Consider the following 19,069-nt stretch of genomic DNA (forward strand, 5'->3'; position numbering starts at 1 on the left):
TTGTAAATCAAATCATACTGCGTAAGGTGCAGATCCTGTTATATTTCAGCTTGGCTTGCTTATTCTGTGGAAGGGATGCATGCAGTTGTCTAGGCGGATGAAACTGGTTTTGAGTGTTTCAGTAATGCCACACATGACAGAAATTCTGAGCTTCTTTGTGTGAAATTCCTCTTCCTTTTCAAGAGAGGAAAATTTTAAATTTAAGTTACAGGACTTTTAAAACCTGTTGTGATATTGTGGGTTAAGTAATTACTCTAGGATCACATTAACATTTTCTTTTCTTGCCACTTTTCCAATTGTGTCAAGATTTGAGGCAAGAAAAAAGAAAAGTAACGTAAGAGAGCAGTTAGTTTGTTTGGGGGTTGTTTGTTTTACTTCTTTAGTACATCTTGTCTGCATCTGGTTCCTGGCAGCATTTTGTGACCTCCAGTGGATCTCATGAGTGTTTTCCATTGGGAGCCCCGAGCAGGCAGAAACCTACAAGCCAAAGCACTGAAGGTACTGAACTGCCCAAAAGGAACAGCTTCTTGTATCAACTCTTGCTCTTTTCTCCTGTGTTGGTGAACATTGAGGCAATTGTTTAAACCAGCTGAGCTTTACTGCTAAAGAAAAAAAGGAAAAAAATCACAAAACTGTCAACATTTGGAGATGAGTACAAAGAGGACTGACCACTCCTATTCCTCTGCCAGCCAATCCCAAATTTATTGCTGGCCTTATTTCAGTACATTTGAAGATCAACTTCATCTGAAAACAGAATTGTGGTTTGGTTATAGTGGACCTAGGAAGTGGGAGTTAGTCTTTTGTGTCAGGATACATGCGTTTAGACTCTAAGAGCTTGAGTATTCTTGGAATATTCTCAAAGTGAGAACTGGGAGTCATCTAGGCTGAAGAAGAAAGGGTCTAAGCCACAAAAATCATAAACAGAAGAAATGTAAGTTGCAGTTCTTTAGTGCGGTATAAAAGGAAACTGCTAAACATGTTCATTTGGTAAGCAAACTGGTTTATGAACTGTATTGTACTGCTTTTTTTTTTTTTTGTAAATTCCCCCAATTCATCAGCTCCTGTTCTGAGATAGATTGCTGGCACATTACCTTCTGTAGCCAAAAATCAAGAAGAAAGAGGTTTGTAGGAGTAGCAATTTCAGTGGACTGCCTGGAATCTCAAACTGCTCATTAGGTTTCTTTGAATTATCAGGTGATGTATTTGGTAGCTGGTGTTGTGTATCAGAAGTACAGTGTAAATAAATTTGATTAGAATAGTGTTCATACACTTTGTTAGTCTTTGGACTGGATTTTTCTAGCTTTGTAAAGCACAAAACTCCAGGTATTGGCAAAATGTCTTCCTGTGAATGCCTTTCCTGTAAAAAGCAGGTGCAGAGTAATTCTGTTCTGTCAAAGGGAAAGACTAGTAAACGTGCTGCTCCTCCCAAAACCATACAGATCTCTGTGCTACTTTGAGGAAGCATGTTGATGATTTAGCTCTTCCTTCATCACAGTTCAAGCATCCCCCTTTCCCTGTGCCTTGGCTGCTGCTGCAAGGCCTCCTTACGGGTCTTGCAGCGGTAGAGGGAGGTGCCCCTGTCCTTACCTGTTGAGACAGGGTGCTCGGCATCTGGGAGACACAGATACCATATTGCAACCCTTCCCAGGAAAGCTGAGGTGAATTAGAAAGAAAAGAAGAGAAAGAGAAGCAGGGTCCTGCAATCCACACACTGTCTGCTTCCTAGGTCTTAGTACAGTGGCTTTTTGAAAGCAATGAAATTAGATGGCCATGTGCCCAGTGCAAGAAATTATTCACTCCAGTGTATTTATTTTTATAGTGAAATTGCATTTTCATATCTCCGTGAGAGAGACTGTAGCAGGATACAAACCCAGTGAAGCATTTCTTTTTGTGGACATAGCGAGTTTGGTGCAGCTGTGCTGAAGCTTGCTTCTCTCTTCATGAAAACATTCTGAGCTGGATTTGCATCCTGCTGGTTTGCATCCTCTCCGAGGACATTTGGTGATGCAGTTGTAGTGGATGGAGATTGTATTTCGTCACACTCCAGATAGACATGGCTGTGCAGGAAAAGATGTGCCAGACAGGCATAGCTTTAGTAAAGTTACGTGACCATGTTTTCATAGTGAAACATGGGATTAAGAACTACCCAGAAAATAATTTAATTTTACTTTCTAGTGACTCAGGAATGCAAACACTTTAGATTTGAGGCACATTTCTTAAAGGTGTTTCACATTTCAGTGCATTGAAATTATTATGCATGTAAAAGCTTGAGAGTATGAAGTCTGTGCTTGTGAATTGGGCAGTTAGTGGCTTGGCCTACCTGCGTTTTGTGTTTACATGCAAAGTAATTTACATTAGCAGTAGAGCATTCCATGTGCATACAGCATGTGTTACAACTAATCCACACACAAACAAAGTAGTTCTCAGAAATGTAGGAGGCTGTGTTGTTAAGATGGGCTACTTTTTGGAGGTCACTAATTGTGTCTTGTCTTGAAAACAGAAGACGGGGAAGAAAAAATTGAGGTGAGGTGGTAGGGGTTATGTGAATGTTGTAGTTAGGATCCAGTCCACTTTGAGAAATGCACTGTTGATCTTAAAGAATTACTCAGGGCTCTGTTTCAACTGGTCTCCAAAATGACTCAGTGTAAGAACCAAGGTCATGTGGATTTTTTTAAAAAGACCTATTGGACTAATTAGGTTATGTTATGTGGCTTAGTATTAGTTAAGCATGCCCAGAGTTCTTGGTAAGAGTTCAACCTTTAATTTTCTGCTGGAAGCAACTTCCCTTCAAAATCCAGAGATGTACAGCAGTTGTGATTAGAGATCGTAACATACAAACCCCAAAGCATTGTAGAAAATACAGGAAGCTGTAGAAACTGGAAGGGGGAGTTAATTGCATGACAAGGGATCCACTGAACAAGCAGATGGCTTAACACAGTGTTGCAGGGAGAAAATAGGTTGTATGAGTGTTAAGTAACTACTTTGACTGAGTCTGTTCATGTGCCTATAGTATGTAGAAAAAGATTTGTGGCTGCTGTGATTATGTATAATGGATTATTATGTAGTTGTTAGAACAAGGCAACAGAGAAGTAAGACTTCCAGATGTACTTCTTTTGCTCATTACAAACATTCAGTTCCTCTCTCTCCACCTCTGGACACTCCAGATGTTGCTTGCATGTTATCTGTTGCTTGCATGTTCCCCTTTGCTTCCTGCTCACTCTCCGTCCCTACCCACCTCCTGCCCCTGTCCTGACCTCCAGCTCCCACAGGGAGTCTGGTGTCTTTTCTCCTGCTGCCTTCTCCAGCCTCTTCACACACTTCCTAAACTTCTGGCAGATTTTTAGTTTCCCCTTAATTTCTGTAGCATATGTAAGTTCAAAAGATTTTTAAAAAATTTAATAAAGGTCTTTGTCCAGTGTTTGTTTCCAGATACTGTAAACGATTGGTGAAGACCTTAGATTATTTTTATAAGGAAGCTTTTAGTATAAACTTTGCCAAATTCTACATAGCTGAAAAGAACAATCTCTTGACCCATAACTCCAGAGGGGTAATTTTACTGAGGTTCAGACACAGGTTTTGTATTGTAGGAAGTCTGTGTCCACTAAGGAAGAGCTTTCATCTCTCACATACTGTTTACTGTCTGGAGGCAAATTTCAAGTCTGAAAGTGTGAGGCCATGTGCCATTGGGAGGGTTCTCTCAAAATCGGGTCTTTGTATTGCCAGACCAGAGAGCAATATGATCAGATGAGCCAGAACGTGCAGTGGGGTGTTTGTAGTGATTTTCATCAATTGCGGGAAGACAGAGAGCTACCTGACTGTTCACAAGGCCTGCTGGGCAAATGCACTGAACAAGCAAAAAGAGACTGAAGCAATGCTGTGTTTTGTGCCTGTGGTATTCATGGATGAGTGTTGGGTGTGTCAAGACTATCTTTGCTTTTGTGTGACACGTTGACTTTTTGCTGGCAAAGGTTACAGGGTGGCATTGGGCCCCTGTTTGTCCCTGCATAATGTTCAGCATGGTGTGCTTCCTCCAGTACAAGATTGGCTTGTCTTTCTGGTTGGATTTTGATCCGAAAAAGGAACCCCTGCCATCAGTGAACCAGAGTGGGTACAGCGTGGATGTTGTACACACCATGTCACTACTAGGCCTGCCCAGTTTAGTGGTGGCCAGCACTGAGTCCAGAGGAGTTCTTTCCTTTTCAGCTGTGCCTGGTGTTGGCACAGTGTAAGCTAAACTTAAGCTGCCTGAATACCAGCTTAGCTAACTTGTTGTTCTTTGCTATTTGGTCTTTCGAGCACAGACAAACATAATTTCTCCTCTTCAAAGGCTGTTGTTACTCGCTGCTTTACTTCTTTCTTCCCCCCTCCCAGTGACACCTCCAGTAATGTTTCATTGCCATGCAAAAGGAGGAGAGCACTTTGTCAGCAGCCTACTTCAGACAGAGAAATTTATATCTTTGAGAAGCATATGTACAGAACAGCAATTACTCAGATCATCAATATTTATATAGCAGATAATAGACATCATGGACAAGATGAATATTGTCACAGGAGCAATAGCTGCTGGGGAGGAGGGGAATGCAAAATGTAATTGCCAGATTTCTTTAAATGGGATAATTATTTAACTTTCAAGTGATTGGTGAAAATAGCTTAGAGTCTGAATTAACTATTGAGTGGGAGTTCATCCGCTTCTAGAAAGTGGAGGAAATGCCCCCTCCTGTCTACCCTCAGTTCACACAGTGAAAGCTGCCTGGTATGTTGTCCCTTACATGTGGATTTAGCTGGAGGCAATAATGGTGCCACTCTCTGAATGAGGAATCATATAAAATAACAAAAAAGTAATCAAGCAGCTTGTTTTGAAAATTAATTTTTGTTGATGTCTGCTGTGGATGGACACGTGTGGTTGAGATGGAGACATGGTCGTCGTACATGCTTTGATTTTAAAAGCCGAGCCCCAGTGTTCAGGGAAAGGTGGCCATGGTAGGGCAGGCTTTTCACCAGAGCTTTGCAGCATCCTGCCTCCCAGCTGATGTGCTGCTGGCTGCCTTGGTACTGCCTGATTGGACAGGCAGCCCAGTGAGTCCCTGTCTGGCCTCCTGGCCGGAGGGACAGCCCAGGTCATGGCTTCCTGTTTGCACAGGAGATGCAGCTCCTGATTTCTGCAAAGAGAATGCCTCCTCCCACCCACCCTTTTTAACCTTTTTATGGCAGTGTGATTATTTGTAGGGTTTTCATTCACTGGCAAGAAAATCTGCTAGCTTGTCCTGGTTTTGAGATGTATTAAATCAAAAACTAACTGCATGTGGGCTGTTTGCTGCAGATAATTTATTTGCTTTTTTCTCCTGCTTGTGAAATGCCTCTGAATAGCTTCATTTTTTCTTTATACTGACTAACTTTTCACATGTGACTTCAGATGAGTATCTGAAACTCTGCACCCTCCTGACTTCTTTCAGCTGAGGGGGAGCACTGGATGGGAAGGTACTTGATGTTCAGTGTTTACTTCAGTTGGGTTGGCTGTCATTTGTAATCACACGGTTTTCAAAACATTAAAGCAACTTGGGAACATTTGCAACAGAGTTGGTCCACAAAAGATTTAAAGTACTGCGATACCAAAGCTCTGGGGACTGTATTCTATGGGATGCATATAACAAGGCTTATTGTGCAATGCCCAGAGAAAAGTTGGCCCAGGAATGGGATTTGCAAAAACTGGCATCCCAAATCAGGAGACACATGAACTGGCTACAAGGGAGGATCAAGACGAGGACTTCTAAGTCGGTAGCCCTCTTTCTGTTGCATGAAAATCTGCTGAACTGCTCCTTTGTATTCCTTTCTGGAGTTGGGTACCTTCTGCTGAGTTGTAAGCAGTGGAAGAGCTAGGGCTTGCTCTCTCTGAGTTAGGTCTGATACTCAGCCCAAAGAAGCTAAGGCTGAGTTCCCACCTTTGTCTAGCAGCATTTGATCACGGATCCTTTTCATACGTAAGCCTATTAGACTGCCTGGATTCTAGCCCTTTTTCAAATTAATTTTTAATACAAAATAATTAAACATTCATTGGAGTAGGGACAGGAACTTGCTTCCCCTCACACTCCCTTTTCCTTTGTGACCTGGGTATTGAATTATGCACTTAAAAGTGGAATGGGGTTGAAGAGGAGGCATTGGTGCAGCTCTCCTGAACTCCTGAAATTCCTGGTACTTGAAACTTTAATCTGGGAGAAGGGAAAAGGAATATTATAACTTAGTCAGATTCACCCCTGGTAAAGAAAAGTTTCCTTCTTCTGTGAGCCATACCCAGGTTCTTGTGTGGGTTCACTGAGTCTGCCACTGGCATGTGGCTTGGGGAAGTTTTGACCCTGTTGTGTGCAGTTTAATTTGAACTGAAGGCTTGTTTGAAGCTAAATTTAGGCCAGCTTAGATCTTGCTATTGCAGGTAAAGCTGAGATCTCCAGTAACATCAATATTAAGAGTTCAGATGCTCGTTCCAGTGCCTAACTGTATTAATAAAGGCGCTTTCTAAATTGCAGATCACAGACCCAGTATTGCAACTATGCGTGCTTCAGCTTTTTCTTAAGTAGTACTCCTTCAGCTTTTAATGCTGGCGGTGTACTCTTTGCTCAGAATATAAGCTAGCAGTCAACAGGCTTACTTTCTTAGTTACCTTCCTCAGATCTCTTTGAGGCAGCCACTCTTGAGACTGTGTTGAAAGACTGTCTGCAAAAGGGTTAATTTGAACATTACCTTCTGTGTGAGGTTCTGCCTTGAGGAAGGTAAGCACTAGATACCCCTTGGAGAGATTACTGCAATTCTCAAGCCAGCCCCTTACATAGGTGAGCCAGCCCCGTGACAGATGCATGCATGACACATTCATTGCTCCTCCAGGTGCATTGCAGCTTGGAATAGCTTTTTTTCAGAGTAAGAAGAAGAACAAGGGGCCATTGACGAGAGCAGGTTATCAGCACTACTGATATGCTAGATTATTGGATTGTGTTGAAATAATGAGTTTTTTCATCAGGCTAGATTGTTTTGTGCCTAATTGTCTGAATAGTTTTTGCCTTTTTTTTTTGGTTTTTTTTTTTTCATTGCAGTAACTTGTACAGGGATCCTGGAGATGATGAAAAGGATTGCTTTCCCCTCATGTTTAATGAGGTACTTGCTGTGTTTTGGTTGTCTTAGTGCATTGTAAGCCCTGACGTATTTATATTCTAGTTTGAGGATGAGGTGTTAGTGGCATGAGGAAATGGTGTGTTTGCAGCATCCAGAAGCCATGAGCCTCTCTTAATTCCGTTTCCTTTCAGTGTCAAGCACTGGGGCACCACCATGAAGACTATACATCAAGGTCTTTCTGTCAGGCTGGTGCAAGCTAGCTAAAGCCTTAAGGCATTTTGGTGAGTTCAGCATGTAAAGATCCAGTCCTGTGTAGTGGTTTTCTTTTAAGCTAAAAATGGGAAGAACTGCATGGTGCAGGAGGGAGTCAGGGATATATTGGTACAAAGATTCAAGAATGTTCTTACAAAAATCCCTCTTCCTTAGCGTCTGAGCAGTACAATCTCAGTACAGTTTGCCTCTTCTGTGGTTTCAAGCTGGTTTGAAGATTTGTCCTGCATTGCCTTCTGGAAGAGTCTGCATCCTAATTTTGTCAAAGTTCATTGGTTTATTTTATGGAGGGACACCCCCAACCCCAAGCAAATCTCCTTTCACTGAAAAACAGAACGGAAGGGTTAGGTTTAGGAATGCAATCACCATATCCCATGGGAATTGCAATTAGCATACTTTATTTTCCCATTCTTGCCTTGGGGTTTGGCTTTATGGCTGACGTCCATCTCTTCTTTTAAAGTTTATTTGCTGTTGTGGTTATGGGAGATGCAGTCTAGCTGGGAAGCCCAGTCCCTGTTGGAGGTTGGGAACAAGGGTCATCCTGTATGCAAGTACCTCGAGCTGGAGTAAGCAGCATTTCACAGTTCTGAAAATGGATTGCCGAATTTCCAGCATTCAGTAGTAAGGCACCACTTCCCTTAGTACCGGTGACATAGCTGTTCATTTCATATAATCCGTAAGGTCTTGAAACCCTACATTTTCATGAAAACTCACTTTTCTCTATTTTTAAGTCATCATCTTGGCTTAATTTGCAAGCACAAAATACCTTTTTTAGGGACTTGTCCCACACTAATGAAGTGTGATACTAGGATACTGGAGTTAGTTGTAAGTTCAAAGTACAGCAAGTATACCGATATGATTTGCCTGAGGAGACCTCTTGTTTGGCATAAATATTTCTGACATGTGGAACAGAGCTAGACTGGGAACAGGAATAAACTACTCTTCAGACTTCAGATTTTACTTTCTGAAGTAGACAGATTCCCTTCTGAAAATAGAAATCAGCAGAAATGCTGAAATTGTGTTAATTGAACAGACTGATATATAGTCAGTCTGTGGAGTAGGAGATGTCAGTGTATGAAATTTAAGGATGTCTAGAAGAGAGAAGCTGGTCAGCACTAGCAAATTAGTTAGAATTCAGTGAAGTTGTATTACTCACAAATTTGCTTTCAATAAGCAGTGAGCTATTTTTACAAGGACTGTTTACAACTGCTACTTTTATGGTTGGCTAATTAGCAACCCCCTTTGGAAAGAAAAACGACCCTCCTGAAAGTCTTCAAGCATACAGAAACTTGGATTTTTTAATCCTCTCAGTTTCACGGTGTCTTCTGCCTTTCAGCTTGTGGTCTCTTGCAAGCTGCCACTCTCCCTGTTTGTGTGACTTCTACAGAAAATACAAGTAATAGTAGCTGAAAGGGAATTTTAAAATAGATCATGAAATGTAGGGTATGTCAGGATGATTTTGAGGTGGTCTTAAAAAATCCAGTGGTTGTCTTTTTTGAAAGCTTTTGCTGAATGTTTGAGATTTAGCCTTCCTCCTCTTTTTCTAAAGGTTGGGAAGGTCTGTTCCTCTCAGACAGCGCATGTCACATATGTTGGCATTTGGGAATTTGACCAGGACTGCTTCTCCACTGGAAGGATTCCTGGGCACGCCTGGCTCAAATCTGCTCTTTAGAGCAGTTACTGTGAAAGGAGCTTCACCCAGCTCAGTGGAACTGCTTCATATGGAATGGTCACTGGCAGAAAGAAATGCTGGCAGAACTGGACCCAGGCTGGCTTTCACAATTTTAAAGAAATTGTCTGTCCACCTAAAAAGTGTCTGTGATACATTTTTTTAAAGCTCATGTATAAATTTAAAATTATTTTCATGTGTAAAATAAATTAATTCATGCTATCCTACTGGTGCTCCTGAACATCTTTGCAAAACGGCAAGGCAAACAAGTGAAAAGTGTTTTGGTAACAAAATGTGCACTTAAAGAGGGTATTTTGCGCTTGTTCAAAAGCAGTTTAGGGAAGAAACTCCCTCACACTGACTTAACTCTTGGAGTCCTGATTTACTGTGCAGGTTGGTTCTGATGCAGCTGTATCCTGACACAAGAAGGTGTGAGCTACAGGGCTACTTACGATAGTGAGGAGTTATTTGAAGAAAAGTTAGGATTGTGTGTCATGCTGGCTTTCCTTCCTTATGTCTTTCTTCTTGGAGTTAGTGTGACCCAAAGATAAGTGGCGGTGTTTGGTGAGGGGCAGTGGAAACATAATCGCACAACTACAGGAACTTTATGGTTGTAGCTCTTGGAGGAGCTACAGCGAAAAACCCTTGGTATTTTGAGGAACCTGGCTCATTTTTTCCTGTGCTGCTGCTTCCTCTGCCGGCGGAAACTCCTTTATGTGGTCTATTGGAGAAACTCTTTTATCATCTGTGTTAATGGGTGGTTATGAAATGAGAACAAAAAAAGTAAGATTACGCACTGGCGATTTTTAAGAATCCACAAATTTGTCCTTTAATAAAATTATAATACTGTTGCTTTTTCAAATGAAGAGGGACACAGAGGTCCACAACCTGTACTTGTACATTTTAAAATCAGGATATAATGCTGAGTTGGAATTTTTCAGCTCACTCCTTTAGAGGTCTCATTTTCTAGCATTCATGCTGATTTCTTTTGTGTCATTTTAAACAATACACAATAGCATTTTTCCATCAGCAAAGGCCTGTGCATTTCAGTGACCTTCACTGCTTTCTTTTGAGGGGTTATGCAATCAACATATGAGAATTAAAATATTTAATGTTATTTTTTCTTAAAAAGAGGTCTTATGCCTTTATTCTTATGGTTGTACATCCCACACTTGTGTCTTGCACCTGCAGTCTTTATTTCGAGGAGCCTGAAAGTCTGCTTGCAAAATCTGAGCTCATTTGCAAAAATCAAGCTAAAAAAAAAAGAACATAGGTGGATAAAACTATTGTCTTTAAAGCAAGACATTCTAATGTTCCTCCTCTGGTCCCCCACCTCAATTAAATATATGATATTTTATTCCAAATTTAAATTCAGAACTTACAAAGGGATTGACCCTTTTCATATCTATTGGCTAGTCAATGCCAGAGAATTTTGTGTGCCTTTCTGAACCCACTTACAATGCACTTGCCTACTTTTTGCTGCTTGGCAACATTAAAGCTCCTGAGAGTCCACACTAAGTGCAATCTCCTCACTAGAGCAAGGTTGCTCATTAGAGATGGAGGTTTATTGCACTTAATAGCAAGGAGAATACTGAAGCCTCACCACCTTTTAGTTGTGCTTCCCAGTCAGGTGGGTGGAATATCAAGCAGAGCATCCGTGCATCTGTTTGGGGACATCCATGGAAACAGGAGATCCACGTAAGTTCTTAGAGCAACAGCTGTGTGACTTGCGAACTTGGAAGTACTTCTGGTGCTTCACGGTAATAACCAGATGGTTACACACTTCATTGCTGCTCAGAGTATGGTTTACAGTTATGCTTCGTGATTTGTTTTTCCACAGGTGAATATTTTATGGTCCAAATCCACAGTAGGATAGCAGCTAGGAAGGTGGAGTAAGCATGAACAGTTGTCTCATTCTTCTTTCCATGCTGTCAGCCCATCTTTGTGTATTAAAAGATACTTAATCTAAAAACATGTTTTGAGCAAACTTATGTGCAGCGCATGTAGTACGTAAACCTTGAGCTGAATTGTGCCTCTTTCAGTGGGTGATAGTAGTGAACCATCAAGAAAAAAGGTGTTTATATCTTGTGAGGAAGTGAGTTCGGAATTCTAGATACAAAGGAATTTCCTAAACACAGGGAAGTCATGGCATTGATCACGGCCCCTGTTCTGCAAGAAGGACACATTACTTTGGTTTTAGTTGTTGCTCGTATCCACAGATATGACCTTAAACTTTTCCAGTTATGTGTCTATTTATATTTGGGATCAGTTTGGAGGGAGGGGGCAGGGAAATGCCAGTGATCCACTGACATATACAGGAGAGGAAAGGAAATTACTTTATGACAGATCTTTTCTGCTATTTCCACATGAGCAGATGGATCCTATGGTACAGGTTTGCCTTTAAGGAGAGTTTAAGCAGTAAATACTTCACTTTTTTAAAGAGGGCTGGTTATTTTCCATGCTTGTATAGCTTTTAGGTAATTCATAAAGACTTCTGATAAAAATGCAGGGTGTTTTTTTTTTTTTCTTTTTTCTCACCCAGTTGTATGACCTTCAGTACTTTTAAACTGTAAATTTTTCCAGGGTAGAACGGTGTGAAAATCACATCGTTGTCAAGCAATTCATTATCTCTCTAAATCTTGACTGCTGTGCTGGATGCCTAGAGTTGGACAAAACAACTGTCCTTCACAGTTTTTCTTTAAAGTTTCTTTTTCTAAGAGAATGGCACAATCCTTCTGGGTTTAAGGATACCTCCTTCTATCTCCCTCAAGTTGCACAGTGTTTTAAAGGGTCTAATTTTGAACATTGAAGGATTGGGGGTGTTTTCAGCAGGAGCAGAACAAGGAGTTGCTGTTAATGAGAGATGCAAAGACCAGGTGGGCCACAGCTCTTTGCGGTGGATTTATTTCTTCTGGTTGCTGAGACATCTCAATAGAGGCTTTACTGGCAGTCACTGGTCGAGTGGAAGAAGTGCTGGTGGGACTGACTTTGCTGTGGGAGGAGTGCAAGTGTGGGGCAAGGCAGAAGGCTCAGAGCAGTGTCTTCATTGTGCCCTGAGGAACCATCTGTAGTGATGTTTCCTAACCATGCAGGTGAGCGCTGTAGCTGTTATGTGTGTATAGGGCATAGCTAAACATATACACAAAGGAACTGGTTTCCTAATTGCTGGCGTCTGTTTTTTGTTGGTGGTGCTGTCTTAAAGCAGTAAAAGCCAGCATTATTTCAGCTCTGTCCTGTGTTTGGAGGAGTGTAGGAGAGTGGTGGGAGGCAGTAAGATGCTGCCACCTCTCCATGCACAAGGTGAGAAAGCAACTCTCCCTGCCCTGTGGGAGCTCTCCCCTCAGTCAGGGGGCGAGTAAAGAGCTCAGTGCTTTGGGTGTGCTGGCACCCCTTCCTTGCTTTTGGAAAGGACCCATAAGGTGCATATCAGCTTGCTGGTGCATCCCATCCAGCACCAAGGTAAAAGCTGGGACTGGCAGCATTTTTCTCTGCCGTTTGGAAGAGGGAAGGAAGGTGGAGACTATCATCCTAAACCAAACCTCCTGAAGGAGGCTGAAGGGGTAGTGGGACAGCCAAGCAGAGCTAGCTTCCTTGGTCCTGTGAGCTCTGGTGCTTCATGGTTTATATTCTGGAGTGCCACCTGCTGGCACTTCTCTCTTCACTCGCTTTTTTCTAGAGGCAGCTGCTCCAGATGATGGGAACTCAGAGCAAAGAAGCATGAATGTTAGTAATAAGAATAACAGTACTAATTATTTGTATTGATCTTTACATTATTTTTTTAATCATCATGGCACTTAAGGATCCTGTTTATTGGCAAAGAACGCACTCTGGCAGGTGTTCTGCAAACTTGGCGTGAAAGAAACTGGCAGAGGCTTCACTGCTTAGAAAATAGCAAAGTGTGAAGGAATGGTTTAAAAAATAGAAAATTATTTTTCCAATCTGTGCTGTTGTTTGGCAAAATATAAAGCATTTTTTAAAATTTATGGCTTGCTTTAGTAAAATGTTTGGATTATTTCTGTAGTTGGCAAAAAAACCTCCAAAGCAGTAATCATTTCACTGAAAGACACCTGACAGAGCAGACACTTAGGCAGAAGTTAAGAAAACACTGAGTCAACTCTGAAAAGTAAAAATTATGTCAGTAAAGTAATTCTGAAAACCTTTTGGCTGGAAAGCAAGGGATGTTGTACTTGGTGTCACAAAGGAGATATGGATCCAGAGCTGAAATTTTTTTCATCCTAGCCAAGAACTTGTTTTGGCAGTATAAAAGAGGCAGTTTTTGATTCTGTTTTTTAACACTGATTTAATTCCATCTGTGGGTCAAAGCCTAAATGGGCGTTAAGTCAGTGAGGTGCCTTTGGCATCAGTTTGGTTGTGTGCATTGGCATTGCCCATGTTCAGTGTGCCACTGTAAGACACAGATAAAATACTATAACAAAAATAAAATAAAGAGTTCAACTGAGTGGAACATGGTCAGATCTTGCAGAGATGCATAAAGCTGTGTGTATTCACACTGTGACTTAGATAATCACATCCAGTACAACACTCTCTAGACTTTCCTCCTTTTCTGCCTTCCTTGCTGAGACGTCCCTAAAGCACCTCTTTGGTTCCTAATTGCTATTCTGTGTGATGTTGCATGGAATAGAATCACAGAATTCTTTAGATTGGAAGAAGCCTTTAAGATCATTGAGTCCAACCATTAACTCAGCATTGCCATGTTCACCACTAAACCATGTCCCAGGGGCCAGATTTCCACATCTTTTAAATACCTCCAGGCATAATGACTCCACCGCTTCCCTGGGCAGCTGTTTCAATGCTTGACCATCCTTTCTGTGAATAAATTTTTTTCTAACATCTAATCTAAGCCTCTCCTGGTGCAACTTGTGGCCATTTCCTCTTGTTTTGTCACTTGTTATTTGGGACAAGAGACCAACCCCCACCTCACCACAAGCCTCCTTTCAGGCAATTTTAGAGAGTGATAAGGTCTCCCCTGAACCTCCTTTTCTCCAGGCTAAAGGCCCCCAGCTCCTTCAGCTGCTCCTCATCAGACTTGTGCTCCAGACCCTTGACCAGCTCCATTGCCTTTCTTCAAGCATGCTTCAGCACCTCAATGTTCCTCTTGTAGTGAGGGGATCAGAACTAAACACAGAATTCAAGGTGAAATACATGTTGGAAATAAGTGGTGAGGCTTGTCTGATGTAAGGCTTCAAAAGTAATGAATGATTTTGGGATGTATGCTGGAGAGCACTGGGATGAGTGTGACTTTTTTTTTTTTTTTTAAGAAATCCTTTAACCACCTGTCTTTTCCCTGTAAAATGCTTCAGATCTTTTTCAAGAAATACTTGTAAAAACCAGCAGTCCTATTGACCACATAGTCCTCTTCAGCTTCAGTCACATCATGAAATCTAACTTGTATGTTGAAAATGCCCCATGTTGTGATTTTATTTTTAAGCCAACAACCAAAGAAAGCTGAATAACAGTTACTGAAAGCACACTTCTGCAAAACTACAGCAGATAGTTGGAGTGTATTTCATTTGCCCTTGTTAGATTAGGAAAGGAAAAAAAACATGGTGTAGCACTAGACTTAAGCATTCCACCCACATTCAACAGCAGAGCAGTGTGAGAGACGCTTCTGGCTTATGCAGTGGCTGACCATATCAGAAGAAAAATTATTCCAGAGTCAGTACAAAAAGCTTTCTTTGCCCTTTACATTACCTTTTTATAAATTTCTTCTGAACGAAAACAGATTGAAATGGAAGTTGAAACGAGCTGATGTGTTAATGGAAATTTCCATTTTTGCCAAAGGAGAAGGTATTTGCATAATTTGATATGAAAACTGCCAGTGAATTTGTTCACCTCAAAACTTGATTTCTTTAGTTAGCTCTAACTCTCATGCAGAAATCACGAGACTGGCCTGCAAATCAGAGACTGAAGTTTAAGGGTCCTACCTAACTGGGATCTGAAGTTCATGTTTTCAGGCTTTTCTTCGGATAAATGGGACTAGCAGCCTTCTTTTTACTGAATATTGACTTGATTGTCCATAATCCTGTGAGCCTAGGACTCACTGTGGCCATAGACTATCAGGATTGTGATGATGTGTTGAGCATTAGCAGTATTATGCTAGTTTCCTTGTCTGTTTTGCTGTTACATTGCAAGGACTGCAGATCCAAGCACAGAATTAAGAGGTGTGAAGCAGTTTGCTTCACTTTGATTGTTTTGCTCTAATGTGGCATAACACAGCCCTTTCTGAGCATTTGCACTCCTTCATACAGCAAAATTGCTGTAAACTGTTAGTTTAAGTGCTGCCAAATGGAGGGTATTTTCACACCAGGATGTTTCAAAAGCAGATTTTGACTGGCAAAAGTATGATGGGTGATGTCTGGCCCAAACTTTCAAACTTGCTGTAAAGAACGAAATTTAACTTGACAAAGCTTGGCAGGTCCGATAAACTTCATGCAGCTACAGCAGTGGCTCTTGGAATAGACTACCATCTCTGTGAAGGAAAGCAAACAGTAGGTTTCACGTAATGTGGGCAGGAATAGTTCATCTTCCCATGCATGAGCATTTGAGCCGCCAGTTGCCAGTCTCCACCACAGCCTGTCTGTCATAACAGAAGGGGTAGCAGCTCTGAGCTCAGTGTCCCAGATCTGTAATTTATCTCAGCCCACTGGAGAGAGTTGTGGTAGTGCTAACCTGAGTTACGATCATCTCTCTTGAGAGAGAGCACTGCTTTGCTTAGCTGCAAGACTGCTGCTGGCTGAAAACAGTGCTGGTTCATGTGATGGGGAGACTTGGTGCAAATCCCCTCATTCTGTTCTAGGCTTCCTTCTAGATGTCCGTCCTTGGGAGTCTTGTTTCTGTCATGGGCATGCCCATGGGCATGGAGAGAGCCAGGAGCCTTTCCTGGTGTTAGTTTCTTGTCTCACCATTAATCTGCAATTTCACCTGGTGATGCTGGGGCTTTGTGTGACAATGTGGAGTTGGTTGGGATAGTTGATGTGCAACCAGTTTGTTAGTTGCAGCTGTTTTGGGAAGGTTGTATTGTGTTTCAGGGTGGTGCAGGGGAAGCAAAGGTGTCAGCACTTGGAGATTACCTTGATCTGCCTGTGGCTTCTGGCACCAGGTTCTGTATTGGTGGTGTTGATGGATCATGTGTTAAGTATGTAAATGCTACTGACCTCAAGAGCACGTGTCATCCCATTAACTTCCCTGGCTAAGGTAATGTCACGTGCTCCACAACTGGTCGAACTGAAGCTTGTGGAGTGTTTGTAGTCACAGGTAGAAACACATGGTTTAGAAAAGTATTGGAAGCAATTACTTATTCAATATAGCCTGCTACATCTCTTCAGAGGATTTTACTGGTGTAAAGACAGAGATAAATCATGAAATGGGAAATCATCAATATTATGCAGTTCAGGCTTGATCTAACTCTGCTTCTGATCCGTATTTCCAGTGAGAGCTGGACTGTTCCCAAAATCCAGGAAGTGAGGGTGGTATTAATATTACTAGCTGACAGAACGTTACAGGGTGAATGATTAGTTTCCAATAAGAAAGGAGCTTTTGGATCAATTCCAGTTCCTTTTGGTGTAATCTGCAAACCAGAATGACCAGTGCCGTGACCTGGAGTAGCTGTAGCGCTTATCAGAGGCCAAAACTTCATGAAGATCATGATTTGTCTGCATTATGAAATGACAGAGCCGTTGACCTTGAGGAGGCAGATTAGTTGGCTATCTTCCACTCTCTTGTGAAGATAAACTCTTGGAAGTGGCGGCTTGGCATTGGTATTGCTGTTACACATTCTCTGTTGATAAACAGGGGGCTTTACTCCTTTGTGCTGCCCACTTAGCAGATTGCAGGAGAAAGGTAGAAAGATGGAAAAAGTTCCTTGTGCCCTTCTAATCCCTTTCAGACCTTATTCTACTAATTATGATGTATGAAAGAATTTCCTTACCTATTGTTGTGGGGCTTTTAATAAAATATTTTCCAATTTCTTAATTCCATCTATTTGAAGGTAAAAGGATGTATTACTTTGACTCCTCTAGGTCTGTTGTGTTTTTCCCCCCACTTTTTCTGAAGCTAAAAAAAAAATGACACAACCCCTTCCTGTACTTGAAGAAAAGAAACCCCAGGCCATCCCAGGCCTTGAGAGCAGCCACGTGAAGGTGGGTCACATAGTCACGTCTTCGGGAAGCTGTGTTGGATGAGTGCAGAGAGCAGAAACCATGTTAAGTGGGTGGGGGTCGGGGTGGGTACGAGGTGGGGCACAGAGCAGTCACAGCAATTAAAACTCATTTGAAGGGCTTTTGTTTCCTGAGGTAAGTGTGAAGTCGAGTTTCCAGTTTTTGCATTGTTTAGGCAGTGTATGAACATGTGAGTATTGATTCCTTTCCTCACTGTTTGGGCCCATAGGCAGGTAGATTTTGTCCTAGTTTATCAAAATCCACTCAATGACCTTGGAGAGCTGTAGCACTCTTTTCTGTAATTATAGACCAGTGTCTTAATAGACTCAGTCACCCACTGACCTGTAACAGTGAGAAAAGTCTGCATTTGAGCTTTATTTAAATTTGATTTTTTTTGATGGTGGATTTTTTAAGTCTAATACCAGATCCTCAGGGGAGGGAGGGAAGAATCTTTTAATTAAGTTTCTATTTAGGTATCAGGCAAATCCTATCAATGGCAGATGAAGCATAAAGCTCTCATGGGAGAGTAAAATTTGTAGTTTGAGTGATCAGGTGCTTCATGCCTCCCTCAGTAGTTTGAATGCCACAGTATTATATTGCCATAAGTGAAAATCCCTTAGAAAGAGGATGTTACATTGCATTTGAAAGCTGTTACTGAGTGTGAGTTTAGCACCAGTAGCTCCTCCCATATGTTGTGGGATTTTGGCCTCAGTGACTTAACTTGTGACCTCACTTTAAGTTCGGGAAGCAGCTTCTAAGTCTGTCTTTGCCAACTACCTAACCCCTTGCCCCTTTGTCCTGGTCATAAATAGCTACTAGTGCTGCTTTTGTTCAGGGCTGAGAGGTAGATTTCTTTTCACACCACACCTTCCACCACTATTCATCATGATGGTGGTTTGAATGGCAAATGGATCTCTCACATGGTGGTGGAAAAACCTGGCTTTTGATTCCTCTCATCCTGGGGTTTAGAAGTGAGTCAGGCACAATTAAGAGCAGCCAATAAAAAGTGAGGAAGTGCTAATGGCCTTGCAGGCATTGTGCTCAGAGTGGGCTGTAGAAATGAGCATCATCCCTCGGGATGCTTTGAATGCTGGAGATTCTGTTTATTCGCAAAATTCGAGGAACCTTTTTATATCCTGCACTGGGAAATTTTCTGATGTGGTATGTCTTAGGACCACAGTCAGGTCTTTCATCCTGCTAGTGCACCCCTCATGGAGAGAAGGGAAACTTAGAGCAGCCGAAATGGTGAATAGTACCATCACACTCCTTTTAGCAGGGCAGAGCTGCACCTGGAGGTGCTCTGCCAGGATGGAGGGGGACTAGGAGATGTAGGGGATCACAGCTGTGGGACAGCTTTGCAATTGACCTTGTCAAAATCATGCAGACTTATCAGAGTTGGGCTGGTGAGGAGGAGATCATGCTCCCACCACCCGGCCTCTAGGATCACCTGCACAGAGGGCTCCTGAGAGGCTGTGTGGGCAGGAAAGCTGTCAGCTCTGTCTCTGCTAGTCTGAAATGGGTATATTTCTGTGGAATATTTTAATTTCAGATAATGGTTTTTACTTGTAAAGTGCCTCATGTGAAACTGTCTGATGAGCATACAGCTGTACTGTTCTGTCTCAGCACGATGAAATGTTTGCTGACCTGGCACATTGCAGGTGATTAGTAGTGTTTGCTGTTGGAACAAAGTGCAGCTTCTCCTGGTCATATTTGACCAAAATAAGGTCTTTGGAGGCAGGGAATGTGGACGTGTCAAAGTTTGCAGGTAAAAGGAGGGAGCAGCACAGCTGGTTGTGTGAGATGGAACACGAAGCAGCATGTGAGTCTCTCTCTGTTTTCTCTAAATGCCACA

The 19,069-nt window shown here is 42.0% G+C and overlaps 1 protein-coding gene across 3 annotated transcripts in view; it reads left to right on the plus strand.

Moving 5' to 3' along the window:
* The window catches only part of RNF152 (ring finger protein 152), a gene marked incomplete at its 3' end in the record, with an annotated part of 40,085 nt that overhangs the window by 13,908 nt on the left and 7,108 nt on the right, over positions 1-19,069 (plus strand). The window contains exon 2 of one of the 3 annotated variants that reach the window (XM_082277299.1): positions 17,080-17,199. The exons of the other annotated variants lie outside the window; for them this stretch is intronic. The remainder of the gene's footprint in view (positions 1-17,079; positions 17,200-19,069) is intronic. 3 annotated transcript variants of the gene reach the window in all.

The sequence above is a fragment of the Coloeus monedula genome (assembly GCF_965178545.1).
Source record: "Coloeus monedula genome assembly, chromosome: 1".
Taxonomy (NCBI): domain Eukaryota; kingdom Metazoa; phylum Chordata; class Aves; order Passeriformes; family Corvidae; genus Coloeus; species Coloeus monedula.